This window comes from Quercus lobata, chromosome 12, assembly GCF_001633185.2.
Source record: "Quercus lobata isolate SW786 chromosome 12, ValleyOak3.0 Primary Assembly, whole genome shotgun sequence".
Lineage (NCBI taxonomy): Eukaryota > Viridiplantae > Streptophyta > Magnoliopsida > Fagales > Fagaceae > Quercus > Quercus lobata.
This window is the reverse complement of record NC_044915.1, coordinates 28,053,510-28,072,218: the sequence shown is the minus strand read 5'-3', so window position 1 is coordinate 28,072,218 and position 18,709 is coordinate 28,053,510. Positions and strand designations below refer to the sequence as shown.

Here is an 18,709-nt window from a genome sequence, read left to right as displayed (position 1 = left end):
CTTATAACCAAATTCAAAAGAGATATATACAAGAACTGATCTCCTTGGACCGTGCCAAGGACGATTTTCTTTAGATAAAACCAGTCTATCTTTACTTTCTTGTCATCTGGATCCATTATAATTATTACCCAACTCATTAAAGCCTAGTTTTCTAACCCACTCTTTACAAATTCATTGTATTGGACTCTTTAAGCCTAAATCCTTTTACCTTTTGGGCTTAGGAACCAAATTGTGACCTTACACCCACAACAATAAATTTGTTAGAGAGTGGATTAATATTGAATCTTTAACAAGTCAAATGTGAATCACAATGGTTAGTTTAGTGTAGGAATGACTGAGAAGAATAAGTTGAAAAGAAAAACACTTCTCTGTCAAATTCGAGGATGGTATGTTCTTATATATATCTCCCAGACTTATACAAATATTTAAGTTCTTGATTACAAAGTGGTTTTCTTTCTCATTCCTAATGCCCCCCTTCTAATGGAATCATTTCCCTTTTATACTCTTTCACCTTCTTTCATCTTAGCCTTCCACTTATTGATCAAATAACTAATCTCTTTGATACTTGTCCCATCAAAACTTTCTTGAAATCTTTGTGGGCAGCTTTAAGGCTAGAAGTCACTGTTTAGGCATTACGTCCACATTAATGCAGCCAGTTGGTTAGGTGTAGAGCATTCAATGTGACGGTAGCAACTTTCTTCCCAGATATTTCCCAATTCTCTGTTGACCCATTTCTCTCCAAAGCTTATCCTCCTTCCAAGCATAGTTGCCCACTGCCTAATACTTGTTGGGTGATTAGACTTCAGGCTTTCACTCTGTTTCCTGAGGAGGTTTGTCTCCTCGGACAATATCACCTACTTATCGTGACTAGCTCTCGTCCTCGGCCCGATAACCTACTTGCCTTTACTAATACTTGTTTGTCCTCGGGTTCTTTGGCGTCCTCAGGAGTAGCCTACAACCCAATTCCCTTATCCGAGCCATTTATCCCCACAAGAGCTAACAATCAACTATCATTTATCATAAAGTGGTAATAGGCACCAAAGCAAAGAGAGCAATGCAATTTTATTTTCTTTCCTTTTGAAGATGCGGCAATTAATGGTTTTTTTAGAAAAAAAAAAATTAAAAAGTTATTACAGAAGGTTAAGGAATAGACATTACAGTGCTTTTGATAAGAAATAATTATTTTTCATGCATTTTAAGGAATAACTATTCATAATGAATGATTATTCATTGTAATAAAAATATAATCAAACAACCGAATAGTTATATCATGAGAATATATATATTATTACATTGCAATATTTATTACAGTCTACCAAACATGCTCTCAGAATTGGTCGTCACTTGTTAGTTGTGATGTTCATGCCTCTAAGTTAGTTATCCAATTTACTTATAGCAATTTCCGTTGATTTTAGTCTTTCTCAGTGGAATATAAAAAGGTGTCTATTCTTCAATTTTGATTGAAAATAATTGACATTCTTGTATTAAATTTACAATACAATTGATCATCAATGCTCAAAACCAAGCTGTACTTTGTGGAAGCTTGGCCATTACAACCTTATTATACTTAATAAAACAGTGATGACAATGTAAATGAATAATAAAAGAATATGTGAAAAAAAGAGTCACAAACAGCTAGTTACCTACAGCCTATACCTAAGAAGCTACTCAAATTAAGCCACCATTGTAAGGTACTCCCGTCTAAGGCAACCAATCATCACCCAACAAGAAGTTAGCCACAGTGAAATTAGCAGCTTCCGTAGCATTATTAATTACTTGGTAAGTAGGCCATGAAACTCTGTTTGTAGTGTTTGATCCGGGACCCGTGTTATTATACTCGACATAATACAATGTGCTTAGTGCAAAATATCCATTCCACGCAATCCAACCAGCAGGGTTTATCAAACTATCCATGAAAGTTTCCATGTGAATTGTCCTAGAGTAATTCTTCCATGGCCTTCCCAGGTACGTCTGAAAAGTAATATTGCTCCAAGCCAACTCATCAGCAGCTCTAATAGTACAATTATGAATCGAAATACCTGTATTTTGATTCGGATCGGTTCGACTTTGTGCTGTGATGGAATTGAACTGTCCACTCATTGGTAGTCGAGGGTAAATGTAACAATTTTGAAAAACAACCGCAGCGTTACCAAATATGAAAACTACTGTGCCATATATGTCACTCTATCTATAGAATTGCCTGAGAGAATGTGTATATAAGGTGTCTTGGTATGCTTCAAAGCTGCAGCTATAAAATGTAGACATATCAGCCCCATTTCGAACTGTTACTGCTTGGTACTTAATTGCTCCAGCAGTATTGCGGAAAGTTATGTTCACTGCCACAAACCCTGGTGCAACCACAACTGCAATATGAATATCAAAATCCATTAGATCATGCCGAAGCTGAAAAACCACTTACTATAAAAGTTGTCTAATACTTCTTATTGTTGGTTCTTGTTTTATTTTAGAACCTTTCAAAATATGATCATCTCTTTAAGTTAGTCAAAATAATCTTATTTTATTTTTTTAATCTGCCCCTCCCTCCTTTATTTGAAAAATAACGTTTTTTGTTAATTTATTTGAATTTGATTTAAATAATATAATTAAACAAATTGTTGTTATTAATATATTAAATATTATTATCATATAAGGTTACGTTTTCTTAAGGGAAGGCCACATAACTTGTACAATAAATATAATAAGTCTAGCACTTTGCTAAAAAAAAAAAATTGTAATCATTAGGATGACTTGTTAACTATAATCGAGTAAAATAACAATAGTATCCTTCATGAATTATGTGAAAATGATGTTATATTAATACAACTTGTTATGCAAATTGTTTTTAAAAAACAGTCAAATTTTGCTTAACTCCTAACTATAATGCCTATAACATATTTGTCAAAGAATTAAAAATAAAATAAAATAAAAACTTAGAACATATCATATTCGAATGGCATACCATAGAATTAAAAATGGGAAATAGTTCTTAGTTCTTACCAAATGTTGCAGAATTGAAGGTTGTGGAACTGTCCACGAAGCTGCGGTTGCCTGTGATAATTGTCTGATTGATACCATCTCCTATCATCATCAAGTTCCTCTTGTTCACGGTAATGGACACTGTTAGTACATTTTAAATTAAATATGTTAAAACTCAAAATAACTGAAGATGAATAAAGAGACGAGTTATAATAAAAGTTGTTAAAGAAAGAGTTACTTGTATGTAAGTTAGATTAAATAAATTAAGAGAAGTTTTCTAAATTAATAAATAACATGTAGGTTATGTGAAGGGTTGGAAGACTATATATAGGGCTATGCTATGGACTAATTTCACATCAAGAGTGAATGAAGAAAATAGTAAAAAGCAAAGAGTATTGTGTGAGAGAGTGAATTCAATAATATTCCTAAATACTTGAGAGATTTCGGGCCAAAGAAAGGTGTTCTTCTGGTGGAGTTTTGGGTTTAAACACTTTGTGTAGAAGTTGTTCTAGTCATACAACATTTGTTGGGCTGTTGTATCCTGGGGGAGACAAGTCAGAGAAGGTCTGCACCGGTTACAAAGATTAGCCAACCAAGGGCTTGAATCTCCTTAAAGAGAGCGAGTGCCGCGTCTCAGTCCAAATAGTGTTGTGTAATTTTTCTCATTGAATTAATAATATTCAGAAGTATTATTCAGTTTCTCATTGTGTTATTTCCATTATTATTGTGTTTGCACCAATAATTTTTAAGGAGATTCAACACATGGAGTCTACACAAGAGAAACCAAATGAGCCTGTTGGAGATCTCAACAAGCCCTTTCACTTTAAGGGAGCCCACTTCAAGAGGTGGAAAGGAAAGGTCCTCTTCTACTTGAGTCTTCTCAAAGTTGCCTACATCCTCACTAACAAGAATCTATCAAAAGTTTCTACCGATGAGATGAGTGAGAAAGAATATATTCTCCATCAAGAAAAAATAGATAAGTATACAAAAGATGAATATAATTGTCGCTCTTATCTATTGAATTGTCTTGCCGATAATTTCTATGATTATTATGATACAACTTACAATTCTGCCAAGAAAATTTGGAAAGCTTTACAAAGCAAGTATGATACCGAGAAGGCTGGTGCAAAGAAGTATGTTGCTAGTAGATTTTTCCGTTACCAAATGGTGGATGGAAAATCGGTGGTGGATCAAGCACAAGACTTCCAAATGATTGTAGCAGAATTGAGATCCGAAGGTATAAAGATTGGAGACAATTTGGAAGTAGCTGGCATAATTGATAAACTACCACAATCTTGGAGGGAGTTCCAAAAGACTTTGTGGCACAAACAAAAGGAGACATCCTTAGAGACTTTGATCACACGCATCCATGTGGAGGAGGAGGCTAGAGGACAAGATGCACTCATGACACAAGAGAGCAATGGTAATTCCACCACAAAGGTAAACCTTATTTCATCTAATAATAATATGCCCAAAAATCATTTTCCTAGAAATATTCAATTGAAGCCTAAAAAAAGAGCCTTTAAAAATAATAATAGACGTCAAGGAAGGGGAAACCCAAATAAAAATTACAATAAGAACCAAGGGCCCCCTTCACAAGATCAATTTAATAGATCTTGTTTTGTCTGTGGCAAGAGTGGGTATATTGCTCGATTTTGCAAATTTCGGAAACGTGAATCTATCCCGCAGGCTAACGTAACCGAAGAGCCTTTAGTGGCTATGATTACAGACATCAATATGGTGCAATATGTTGAAGGGTGGTGGGCAGATTCTGGTGCTAATAGGCATGTCTGTTATGACAAAAATTGGTTCAAATTGTACACTCCTTTTGAAGAAGAAAAAACTGTTATGCTTGGTGACTCTAGCAAAACCAAGGTTCTTGGGAGTGGTGAGGTTGAATTGAAATTCACTTCTGGACGCGTGCTAACATTGAAAGATGTTCTTTACACTTCGTCCATGAGGAAGAATTTGATGTCAAGTTTTTTGCTTAACAAGGCTAGCTCCAAGTAAACTATGGAATCTGATAATTATGTAATCACTAAAAAGGGATTATTTGTGGGCAAGGGTTATGCTTGTGATGAAATGTTTAAATTGAATGTTGAGAATAATAAAGCATCTACCAGTTCAGTTTATATGCTTTCTTCTATTAATTTTTGGTATGCTCGTTTATGTCATATAAATAGTAGATATGTGGGAATCATGAGTAGTTTAGGATTAATTCCAAGATTGTCAAAAGATTTTGAAAAATGTGAAACTTGTAGTCAAGCTAAGATTACAAAAAAGCCTCATAAAAGTGTTGTAAGAAATACCGAATTGCTTGAGTTAATTCACTCCGATTTATGTGAATTTGAGGGAATTTTAACTTGTGGAGGAAATAGATATATTATCACTTTTATTGATGATTTCTCAAAATATACAACTATTTATTTGTTGAAAAATAAAAGTGAGGCTTTTGAAAAATTTCAAGATTTTTTAAAAGAAGTTGAAAATCAATTCGGTAGAAAAATAAAAAGAATAAGAAGTGATAGAGGCCGTGAGTATGAATCAAGTGCATTCAACTCATTTGTTCAGTCTTTGGGAATTATCCATGAAACTACTACACCATATTCACCTGCTTCTAATGGTGTGGCTGAAAGAAGAAATAGAACTCTAATTGAGTTAACAAATGCCATGTTAATTGAATCTGGTGCACCTTTACATTTTTGGGGTGAAGCTATTTTAACTGCATGTCATGTTTTGAATAGGGTGCCACATAAAAAGTCACATACCACACCTTTTGAGATGTGGAAAGGACATAAGCCAAATTTGGGATATTTGAGAGTATGGGGTTGTCTTGCTTATGTAAGGCTTACTGACCCTAAAATACCTAAATTAGGTATAAGAGCTACTACCTGTGCCTTTCTTGGTTATGCAATTAATAGTGCAGCCTATAGATTTTTTGATCTTGAAAACAAAATAATTTTTGAATCTGGTGATGCAATTTTTCATGAAGAAAAATTTCCTTTTAAATTGAAAAATAATGGGGGTGAAGAAAATATTTTGTCACAACCTAGTTCTTCTTCTTCACATTTACAAAATCAAGAAAATTTTGAAATGGAACCTAGAAGGAGTAAAAGAGCTAGAGTTGAAAAAGATTTTGGTCCTGATTATTATGTTTTTAACATTGAGGAAAATCCCCAAAATTTAAAAGAGGCTTTAATATCACCTGATGCTATATTTTGGAAAGAGGCTGTAAATGATGAGATGAAATCTCTAATTTCTAATAGAACTTGGAAATTAGTAGATCTTCCACTGGGTTGTAAGACCATAGGTTGTAAATGGGTCCTTAGAAAAAAATTGAAACCGGATGGATCAATAGATAAGTTTAAAGCTAGACTTGTTGCAAAAGGCTTTAAACAAAATGCTAATCTTGATTTCTTTGATACATTTTCTCCGGTAACAAGAATTACATCTATTAGATTGTTAATTGCTATTGCTGCAATTTTTGATTTGAAAATTCATCAAATGGATGTAAAAACTGCTTTTCTAAATGGGGACCTAGAGGAAGAGATTTATATGGACCAACCCGAAGGCTTTGTAGAGCCTGGACAAGAAAGCAAGATATGTAAGCTAACTAAATCCCTATATGGGTTAAAACAAGCACCTAAGCAGTGGCATGAAAAGTTTGATTCCTGCATGATTAAGAATGGTTATAAATAAAATGAATGTGATAAATGTATTTATTCTAAATCATGGAATAATCTACATGTTATTATTAGCCTCTATGTGGATGATATGTTGATTTTTGGCTCAAATATGCATGTTATAAATGAGACAAAAAATATGCTTAAAAACCATTTTGATATGAAAGATCTTGGTGAGGCTAATTTTATTTTGGGCATGAAAATTACAAAAACATGTGATGGAATATATCTTGATCAATCACATTATGTTGAGAAAATATTGAGAAAATATAATTTTCATAATCACAAAAGTGTAGCTACTCCTTTTGATTCTAGTATTCATTTATTTCCTGTGAATAATAATGATGAGATTTTTAATCAAAAGGATTATGCTAGTATCATTGGTAGTTTGCGTTATGCTACTGATTGTACTAGACCTAACATTGCAAATGTAGTAGGAGTGCTTAGTAGATTTACTAGCAAGCCTAGTAAAGATCATTGGCTAGCTATTGAGGGAGTCATGAGATATTTAATTGGCACCAAAAACTATGGCATATTTTATAAAAAGTACCCTGCTGATGCCGATTGGAATACTTTGTCAGGTGATTCTCTCTCTACCACTGGTTATATTTTTACCTTAGGTAGTGGTTCTATTTGTTGGAAATCTAAAAAACAAACAATAATTGCTAATTCAACAATGGAAGCTAAATTAATAGCATTAGCTTCAGCTAGTGAAGAGGCAAATTGGCTTAGAGATTTGTTATATGAAATTCCATTTTGGGAAAAGCCAATTCTACCTATATTAATTCATTGTGATAGCACTGCCGCAATTGGTAGAGTTAAAAACCGTTACTACAACGGTAAATCTAGACCTATAAGAAGAAAGCACAGTACCGTGCGATCTTATTTGAGTAGTGGCATTATAACTGTGGATTATATTAAATCTAATGATAATCTTGCAGATCCATTTACTAAGGCCTTGGCAAAAGATAGAGTCTGGAATACATCGAGGGGGATGGGACTAAAGTCCATAGAATCAAGAGCCATGTATGAGGATACCCAACCCAAGGACCAGAGATCCTGAGAATTGGGTTCAATGGGAAAAACGAATCATATGATGGTCGTAAGAAATGCACTATTCATTTTTTTTAATTATTTATTTTATAAATAATTTTTTAATTGTTCATCCCTATGATGTAAGTGCATTTATCCTGTAATGTGGAGAGGTTGAGTAAAAAACTCTTAATTAAATTTGTAGCTCGTATGAGTGGGGTGTCAGAATTACAGGAGCACCCTTGACAAAATTTCACCTACGTGAGTATGGGGGTGGGGCCATTCCCTATGAGATTTGGACTTAATCTCAAATACACTCATGAAATTGGGATCAGCACACAGCCGTAAAGTGCTAGCTATAAAAGCTCATGTCAACACCTGGATCACTATGTGTGAGCATCAATAATTTATTTCCCTTAAGCAGTCATAGTTCAAGTCGGAGACCACTACTGACTTTGGAGTAGAGATTGTTGTTTCACTAAGTGAAGGTTCAATGCAGAGCACACCTTCATGATGCATAATAATCCCTCTTTGCCCGGTAATCTCTCATTTTCCAAATTTAATATTAAAATGAGTGGGGGAATGTTAGTACATTTTAAATTAAATATGTTAAAACTCAAAATAACTGAAGATGAATAAAGAGATGAGTTATAATAAAAGTTGTTAAAGAAAGAGTTGTTAAAGAAAGAGTTACTTGTATGTAAGTTAGATTAAATAAATTAAGAGAAGTTTTCTAAATTAATAAATAACATGTAGGTTATGTGAAGGGTTGGAAGACTATATATACAGCTATGCTATGGACTAATTTCACATCAAGAGTGAATGAAGAAAATAGTAAAAAGCAAAGAGTATTGTGTGAGAGAGTGAATTCAATAATATTCCTAAATACTTGAGAGATTTCGGGCCAAAGAAAGGTGTTCTTCTGGTGGAGCTTTGGGTTTATACACTTTGTGCAGAAGTTGTTCTAGTCATACAACATTTGTTGGGCTGTTATATCCTGGGGGAGACAAGTCAGAGAAGGTCTGCACCGATTACAAAGATTAGCCAACCAAGGGCTTGAATCTCCTTAAAGAGAGCGAGTGCCGCGCCTCAGTCCAAATAGTGTTGTGTAATTTTTCTCATTGAATTAATAATATTCAGAAGTACTATTCAGTTTCTCATTGTGTTATTTCCATTATTATTGTGTTTGCACCAACAGACACATACTCTTCGTACACACCAGTCGTGACATAGATCAAGAAGTACCCATCAGTAGCAGCAGAATTCTTTGGAGCTGCAGAAATAATGTCATTGATGGTGGTGACATTTCCACTTCCATCTTGACTCACAGTCACGATGGCAGATACCACAACCTTATCAACACCCTGTAACTGAATTAGATTTCTCCGACTAACTGACTCGTAAATTGCGCGTGTCTTGCTTGACATTTTTAAGGGTAAGTGTCCATTTTGAAAACCGAGTTGTTTCTTTGTAGGTTTCCATGTGGTGTTTTGCTCTTTCTTAGGCACCCAACCCATGGTAAAAAGAGCCAAAGAGACACTATATAGTTTAGTATTGTAGTTTAAAACAGGATGAGTGAGGCCTTTATTTATGCTTCAAGCTGAAGCTGTCTCTTGTAGACCATCCAAACAAGTTTGCTCATTTGTTAAAATGGCACTAAGCAAGGTTAGGATGTGCTCAGCTTTTCTCCTAGAAAGAGTTTTACTAGTTCTGTTAACAGTTTGGAATGTGCTTAAGAGAAAATCCTTGTTGAGTCCAGCTAGTAGCCTGCAATCGTTGAGTGTTTGAATTACTGATTTTGTTAAGGTGGATTTGTGCTTTAGATAGTTGTCTATCATTGTCAAAAACTTGCGGGATTGAGACAAAGATTTTCGGACTGAATACCTGCAATGGTCATGGACATTGGCAGTATGGTTAGGGAGCAGTGTTTTGCAATAGTGAGGATGTGGTGTGGACTCGCAAATTGTTTCTGGTGAGACTAGACGGGTTGAATTGCTATTATTAATAGTATCCTCATAAGATGGAGAGGTAAACAAGGCAAGGATAACGAAACATGAAAATGTAAAGAAAGTGAAGAGCTTTGAAGCCATTGGGGTTTCAGAAAGAGAGAGAAAGTCCAAAGAATGTGTGATGTGATGGTGAAATTCTCTCAATCCATTAGGCTTAATATATAGGGAAGGGACGTAGCTTGATGTATGATAGTAATAAATTCTGTCCTGAACCTCTATTCACTCTTTGGTTTTAGAGTCCATTTGGTTGGAGGAGTGAAAAAGTGAGAGGATAGAAAATGGTACGAGAGTGGAAAAGTGAGGGGATATAAAAGATTTTAATTTTCCTCCTTTTTGTTTGGTTGGGAGTGGAAAAGTAGAGGGAGGGAGGGAAAAAATGTGTTTGTACAAATTTACTCATATATCCTTGTTAAAAAGTGATGCCCTATTAAAAAAAAAAAAAAAAAAAGACAAAAAAAACAATCACCCAAATTTATTAGGAAAAAAAATCATATCTAGAAAAAAAAAATCATGTCTAAAGAAAAAACAAAAACAAAAAATCACAAAAGAAAAAAAGAAAAAAAAGTAACGAAGCTTGCCTAGGAAAGAAAAAAAAAAAAAAAAAAAAAAAAAAAGAAAAAAAAAAAGGTAAGAAGCAACGTCCAAACCACAAGAAAAAAAAAAGGGAGAGGCAATGTACAGACTAGACCAGACCAAAAAAAATAAAAAAAATAATAAAAAAAGAAGAAACAGATTGAATAAGCCTGTGTACAAGTGCACATGGGCATTTTTGTCATTTATCTATCAAATTCCTCCCACTCAGAGTTTTTTTTTTTTTTTTTTCATTTTGGAAAGAAAACATTTTGGTGGGCCTGGAGAGAAAATACCTGGGTCCCACTAATTTTTTTCCCTCCCCTCCCTCCAACCAAACACCCACTAAAAAAAGTTTTCCTTCCCATTTTTTCTCTAAAGTTTTCCATCCATCCTATTTCACCTCTAAACAAACACACCCTTAAAGAATTTCCAATTTCTATCAAAATAAAAATGAATATGTGAATTTAACGTGCTTGATTTTCCCCAAGCGTGTTGATCTTGGGCTTGATGTTAATCTATTGGTTGCCATGAAGCAAAGGGCAGCAAGCTGTCATCCAAATCTAATTATATCTAATCTAATTATAAAATAATAAAGGGTCATGCTAATGAGGACCCTTAGGATATTAGTTAACAATCTATTTTAAAAAAGTTTTTATGGGAAAAGAAAAAAAAACAATTAATGTTTTGAAAGTTTGTTTCATTTTCCATAAAAGTTGTAGGGATAAGGGCCCAAAATTGTATATTGGGCCTTGGGTTTTGGCCGATGAATATGATTGGTCCGATGACGAATAAGCAGTTGTGAGGATGTTAAATTCAGAATCCCATGAGTAACGTGCAAGCGGAAAGGTTGGGAAATGTGGTCCAAGGAGGATTGTCTCCTCAAATAAATGAAGCATTGATCAAATGTATGTTTTATCACTCAAAGTGACCTTCTAGGAAATGCCACTGAGAGGGACGTGCCTTATGAACGTATTGGAAGAATGGGAACTCAGAAATATCTAAGGGAAAGCTGCTACCACTGCATTAAATACTCTGCAGCTAACTTTCTGGCTGCATTAATGTGGAAAAGACCCCTGAACAGTGCTACCTTGGCTACCTCAACTCACAAAAAGCCTGAGAGGGTGTTTGATGGGACAGACACTCAAGTAGTGGCTTAAATGATTAACAAGTGTAGGGTTAAGATGATCAAAAGGGAACTATATAATATAAGAGACCCTCCACGGAAGGGGGATTGGAAAAGAGAGAGAAAAAGGACGGTAGCAATCAAATTGTATTAGTAATCTGTTCAACTGATTTATATTAGAACTTACCTCCTCAAATCGTGCTGAGAGGGAATTTATTTGGATCAATCATTTTTTGCTTTTGTTTGATTATCTTTCAAACCCATTCTGGCTATTGTTCAACTCATTAAGACCTAGTTCTCTAACCCACTCTCTACAAATTTATTGTACTGGGCTCACTGGGCCAATATCCCTTTACATTTTGGGTTTGGGCTCCAAAACATGTCCCTACAATTGGTGTCGTCTATGGGGATAACTTGTGTGATAGTGAGTGGAACGGTCAACTATGGTAGGATCAGGTCCCCATCTGCAAGAGTACACGGGGTCCCAATGACAGGATGATTTCCTTAGTCTTGAATGTAGGAGAGATCGAGAAGGTAGCGTGCATACTACGCATATAAGCAAAAGTCACTCTCGAGTTAGAAGTCACATCTCTCAAAAGCAACATAATAGAGCCATGCAATTGGAGATTGACCAGTGAAAGAGGAAGTTGCGCCATGCACGGCGAGAACAAACCCCCTCCAATTCTAACGTTTCCTCTGAGGGTGAAGAGGATGCTGGTTATAGGCGAAGGTCAAGAACTCCACCTAGCAAGTCTTTTTCCTACGATGAAGAACACCATCACAAACGTAGATATAAGAGCCTGCCTCGCAGAGGCTTGAGAAATGACGCTATGAGTAAAGCATTGAACCAGATTTCCAAGTCGCCCTTCACGCGCAAGATTGAAGGGGCAATACTTCCTTGGCGGTTCCATCAGCCAATGTTCACCATCTACAATGGTCAAATGGACCCTGTGGAGCATGTGAGCCACTTCAATCAGAGAATGGTTGTCCATTCCAAAGACGAAACCTTGATGTGCAAGGTGTTCTCATCCAGTCTGGAACCCGTGGCAATGAGATGGTTCGACGTCCTAAGGGTAGATTCCATAGATTCCTTTAAGGAGCTCACCTAGGCATTTGGCTCTCATTTTATTACATGTAGCAGGGTTCCTTGGCCCTTGGATTCCTTACTGTCTTATCCATGTGAGAAGAGGAGACTCTGAAGACATACTTGGATAGATACTGGGAGATGTTCAATGAAATAGATGGTGGCTTTGATGAAATGGCCATCAGTACTTTCAAGGTCTGCCTCCTAGCCGAGCACGGTTTAAGGAAATCTCTGACTGGCAAACCTATCACCATTGTGCGCCAACTTATGGACTGAGAAAGACCAGCAACAGAGGAAAGGAAAGGCTAAGGTTATCCCTCAGGAGATGAGGGATTTCAGGTCGGACTGATACAACAACAACCGATCTCGGAGGGACTTTGCTTGGCAGTTAGGGTCTGCCAATACTCAGGCAGTTAACGCGGTGTTCCGGGAACTGGTGCATCAAGTTCTAGAGAAGATTAAGAATGGGCTATTCTTCAAATGGCCAAATAAGATGACAAGAAACCCATGAGGCGTGATCAGAACCTTTATTGCCAATATCACCAGGACTAGGGACATACTACAGAAGATTGTAGAAATTTGTGGGATCATTTGGACCAGCTAGTCCGAAAGGGAAAGTTGAAGCAGCTTTTGCATCATTCTAGTGGCCAGGGGAGCTAGACAGGTTCGGAACCCCAAAGAGATGCTTCTTCAAGACCTCCTTTAGGCATGATAAATGTCATCTTCGCTGCTCCAGGGAGGACCGGGTCTTATCCCTCCAAAATAATGTCTGTCGCTTGGCTGTTTGCCGAGGACTCAAATTCTGAGCCAAAGAGGGCTAAAGTGAGTATCCAATCGGCGTTAAGCTTTTCAGATGAAGATAAGGTTGGAACCATACAGCCCCATGATGATACTTTGGTGATCATGCTAAGGATTGAGGGGTATGACGTAAAGAGGGTGATGGTGGACTAAGGCAGTGGTGTTAAGATTATGTACCCTGACTTGTACAAGGGGCTGAACTTGAGATCCGAAGACTTAAAAGCCTATGATTCTCCTTTGGTGAGTTTTGATAGGAAGGTTGTCATTCCGAGGGGTCAAATTAGACTACCCGTGCAAGCTGGTTTAGAAGTGGCAGAGGTGGACTTCATCGTGGTGGACTCTTATTCCCCCTACACAGCCATTATGGCCAGGCCCTAACTTCATACCCTAGGAGCCGTCTCTTCTACTCTACATCAGAAGGTGAAATATTCATTGGGGGGCCAGATTAAAGAGATTGTTGGGAGTCAATCCATGACTAGGCAGTGCCTAGTGGCTGCCATCCTACATCAGCTCGAAGTTGAGTTCTCGGCCTCTGCTGAAAGGGGCTTATAGAAATTAAAGGCTTCGGAGTTGCCTATCAATGGATTAGCCGAGGAGGCAAAATGTGAAGATTTAGAAACAATTGTTGTTGGTGATGATCCGAATAAATTTTTTTCAAATCGGAGCTCAGCTGCCTCCTCTAGAGAAGGAAGAGCTGATAGAGTTTCTTAGGAGAAATGTTGATATGTTTGCATGAAACACTTACGAAGCCCTAGGGGTGGATCCGAGCTTCATCTACCATCATTTAAACGTTAATCCATCTTTCACCCCCAAAAAGAAACCACCTCGGCACTCATCCAAGGATCATTCTGATGTTGTCAGAGACGAGGCAATGAAGTTTAAGCAGGCAAGGGCTATCAAGGAGGTTTTCTACCTTGAGTGGCTGGCCAATACTGTGGTGGTGAAGAAGAAGAATGGAAAGTGGCGAGTGTGTGTGGACTTCATAGATCTAAATAAGGCTTGCCCAAAGGATCCCTTCCTTATGTCTAAGATAAACCAGCTGGTGGATGCAATTATAGGCCATCCTCGGATAAGTTTCTTAGATGCCTTTTAAGGATACCACCAGATACCACTAGCCTTGGGTGATCAGGAAAAGACAGCCTCCGTCACTCCAACTAGAAACTACCACTACAAAGTGATGCCTTTTGGTTTGAAAATTGCAGAGTCTACCTATTAAAGGATGATGACTAGGATGTTTGAACCACAATTGGGTAAGAGTATTGAGATCTATATAGACGATATGGTAGTGAAGAGTAAGGTGGTGTCCAAGCATATGGGAGACCTCGGGAACATTTTTGAAATTCTAAGAAAACACAAGTTGTGCCTTAATGCTTCCAAATGCTCTTTTGGTGTGGGATTAGGCAAGTTCCTAAGCTACACGATGACTCACCAGGGAATTGAGGTTAACCCCAATCAGATCAAGGCAATTAATAGCTTACAACCACCTCGGAATCCCAAGGAAGTCCAGAAGCTAACCGGAATGACTGTTACTTTAAACCGGTTTATCTCTCAGTTAGCAGATAGATGCAAACCCTTCTTCCTGTTGATGAATAAGTGGAAGAGATTCGAGTGGACCGAGGAGTGTGCTTTGGCCTTCCAAAGGCTTAAGGAATATTTCTCTTGGCCACCTATCATGTCCAGTCCTGAGATGGATGAAATCCTGTTTGCTTATATTGCCGTGGCCCCTCATGCTGTAAGCTTGGTGTTGGTGTGAGTTGATAGCGGCATACAAAGGCCAGTTTATTATGTGAGTAAGTCACTACATGAAACTGAGGTCTGTTATCTACCACTGGAAAAGGCCATTTTGACGGTAGTACATGCTACACGTAAACTCCCCCATTACTTCCAGGCACACACGGTTGTAGTCCTAACTCAGCTTTCACTTAGAACTCTACTCCGGAGTACTGATTACATAGGGAGGATTGCCAAGTAGGCTGAGTTCGCTGAATCCGCATTTGAGAAAGAAGTAGAAACACAACACATGGATGGAAAATTAGTTGGCACAATCACCCTGTAAGAACCTTTATTTTGGAAGGTATATGTTGATGGCGTAGCAAATCAAAGGGGATTCGGAGTGGGGCTAGTTCTGGTCTCATCTGAAAAGATCACTATTGAGAAATCATTAAGATTGGGGTTCTTGGCCACAAACAACAAGGTCGAGTATGAAGCTCTACTAATGGGAATGGTCATGGTTCAAAGAATGGGCGGAAAAGCAGTGGAGACGTTCTCGGACTAAAGATTGGTCATGGGCTAAGTGAAGGGGGATTTAGAAACGAGAGACGAGAGAATGCAAGGATACTTGAGTCAAGTTAGGCATTTGCAATCAGGATTTGAATCTTTCAACCTGTTACACATCCCTAGAAGCAGAAACACACATGCTGATTCCCTAACCACGCTTGCAACCTCCTCGACGTGGAGCTTACCTCGGGTCATCCTTATAGAGGACTTGTGCAAACCCACAGAAGTAAGAAGAGAGGTGGTCTATGTTCACCAAGTTAGAGTAGGACCTAGCTGGATGGATCTCGTGGTACTATTCTTGAAGGAGGATATCTTGCCTGAGGAGAAATCAGAGGCTGACAAGATACAGAGAAAGGTTCATCGGTTTTGGCTATCCGAGGACTAGAAACTGTACAAGCGCTCCTTTTCTAGGCCATATCTACTCTGCATACACCTTAAGACATCAGAACTACTCCTGGAGAAGTTACATGAAGGGATTTGTGGAAGCCACATAGGAGGCAGGTCTTTGTCTCACAAAACCATCACACAGGGCTATTGGTGGCCAAACATGCAAAAGGAATCACAAAAATATGTGAAGAAGTGTGATCAATGCCAAGGATTTGCACTAAATGTGCACCAACTAGGAGGAGTCCATAATCCCCTGTTCAGCCCTTGGCCATTTGCTCAATGGGGCTTAGACATTATTGTCCCTTTCCCTAAGACAGTAGGGAATAAGAGGTATTTATTGGCCGGCACAGACTACTTTACTAAGTGGGTTGAAACTGAGCTTTTGGCAAATATCAGGGATGTGAATGCCAAGAAATTTGTTTGGAAAAACATTGTCACACGGTTTGGGGTCCCCCGTACCCTCATCTCGAAAAATGACCTTCAATTTGATAGCAAATCTTTCAGGAGATACTGTTGTGACCTGAAAATTACGAATAGATATTCTACCCCAACTTATCCCCAAGGGAATGGACAAGCCGAGGCTGTTAGCAAGGTCATAATAAATGAACTCAAGAAGAGGTTGGATGTTGCGAAGGGAAAATGGGTGGAAGAGTTGTCGCATGTCCTCTGGACACACCAAACCACACCTCGCAGATCAACAGGGGAGACCCCCTTTTCAATGACTTATGAAGCCGAAGCAATTATTCCTTTAGAGGCTGGCTTTCCAATGCTGAGGACAAGTTCTTTCAATCCGAGCGATAACAATGGATTGCTAGAAAAGAGCTTAAATTTTATTGAAAAAATGAGAGAAAATGCAATGGTCCAATTGGCATATTACCAACACAAGCTTAAACAAGGTTATGATGCCAATGTGAAGTTGAGACCGTTAGCGCCTGGTGACTTGGTGTTGAGAAAGGTTCTAGGTACTGCAAAGAACCTAGCATGGGAAAAGCTGGGGCCCAACTAGGAAGGGCCATATCGCATCACCTCAGTGGCTAGTATAGGAGCATATTTCCTCGAAGACCTAGATGAACATGTAATATCACGTCCTTGGAATGTAAACAACCTGAAAATGTATTATTATTAATAAAAGTTTCCTTTGTCATATGTTCATTTGTTGTGTAAATACATCGTACTCCCCATTAGTATCTTTATAAGTGTTAAACAGAACCTTAGTCATGTCTGGTTCCTCGGACCACATACTTTGGGAAAATTAATACTAAATGAAATCTTTATTTTTGTTAAACAGAATCTTAGTCATGCTTGGTTCCTCAGACCACATACTTTAGGAAAATTAACACTCAATGACATCTCTATAAGTGTTAAACAGAATCTTAGTCATGCCTGGTTCCTCAAACCACATACTTTGGGAAAATTAACACTCAATGACATCTCTGTAAGTGTTAAACAGAACCTTAGTCATGCCTGGTTCCTCGGACCACATACTTTGAGAAAATTAACACTCAATGACATCTCTATAAGTGTTAAACAGAACCTTAGTCATGCCTGGTTCCTCGGACCACATACTTTGAGAAAATTAACACTCAATGGCATCTTTATAAGTATTAAACAGAATCCTAATCATGACTGATCCCTTGGATCACATACTTGGGGAAAATTAACACTGTGATATCTATTGGTCTTTTACTAAGTGTCAAAACAAAGATCCAGGATTATACCCAACTCCTCGGATTAATGGCTTTGAGTAAGTTGAAGTCCTTATTTATTTATCTAAGTGAGAAGTAGGATAAAGGTTTTCTGCCCCTTTTATTTTTTACAAAGTATATATTTATCTCCATTAGATTCAGCCTTTATTGTAGAAGGTTCAATTCTCAATACAAGTACGTGGTAAACCTCTTTAATGCTAGTAATTGATCAAATTACTTAAATTATTGGCAGTGTATTATTATTAGTTTTTATTAAAGACAGAGTAGCAACAGTTCAATGCTATTTGTAATAGTAATAAGCTTCAAAGCACATAAAGTAAAAGTACAAAAGATAAAAAGAAAAATATTTTCATTAAACAAAAGAGGGAGTACATTATATACACTGACAGAAACAACAAAACAACAAAAGAAACTACAAAATAAGTCCTAAGTGCTACTTCTTGGCCTTGGGGGGTCTTCTTTTTGGCTCAGCTGGGAGGAAGGAACATCCTTGGCCTGAGGATCAATCTCTTTAGTCTTGGTCTCTGTCTCCTTCGCCATGGCCTTAGTAGCATCCTTGGCCTGAGGTTCAATCTCCTTTGCCTTGGCCTTAGCAGCATCCTTGGCCTGAGGATCAATCTATTTGGTCTTGGCCTTAGCGACATCCTTGGCCTCTGAGGAGGACTTAGTCTCCTTACCATTACCTTTGTCTTTGGCCCCATTAGCCCTTGGCCTTAATCACTAGCTTAGTTGGGTCCTTTCGAAGCCTCAGGGAGGGGTAGAGCAACCTGGGCAGTCAAGGGCTGCTCTAAAGACTCACAAGCAATAGTAGAGGGAGATGGGAGGGTAACCGGGATTTCACAGATCTTGGGGTGGTAGTATACATTCCTCAGTTGCCTCCACTTCGAATCTGCAGGGACTCCTGCAAGGTTGAGGGTTTCTGCCCAAGTTACCATGCAATAATCCTTGCATACCTCGACTAGCTCCTCAGTGAGCCTGGCTTGTGTTTCTTCCATGCCGAGGGTGTAGGATGCTTGTTTCTCAGCCTTTGCTGCCTCTTTGGCTAACTAAGCTGCCTCCTT

At 37.9% G+C, this 18,709-nt stretch overlaps 1 pseudogene; it reads right to left on the bottom strand.

The window, feature by feature from the left end:
* Positions 1-1,668: 1,668 nt before the first annotated feature.
* LOC115972540 lies at positions 1,669-9,781 on the bottom strand (annotated as a pseudogene).
* Between the last annotated feature and the right edge of the window lie 8,928 nt (positions 9,782-18,709).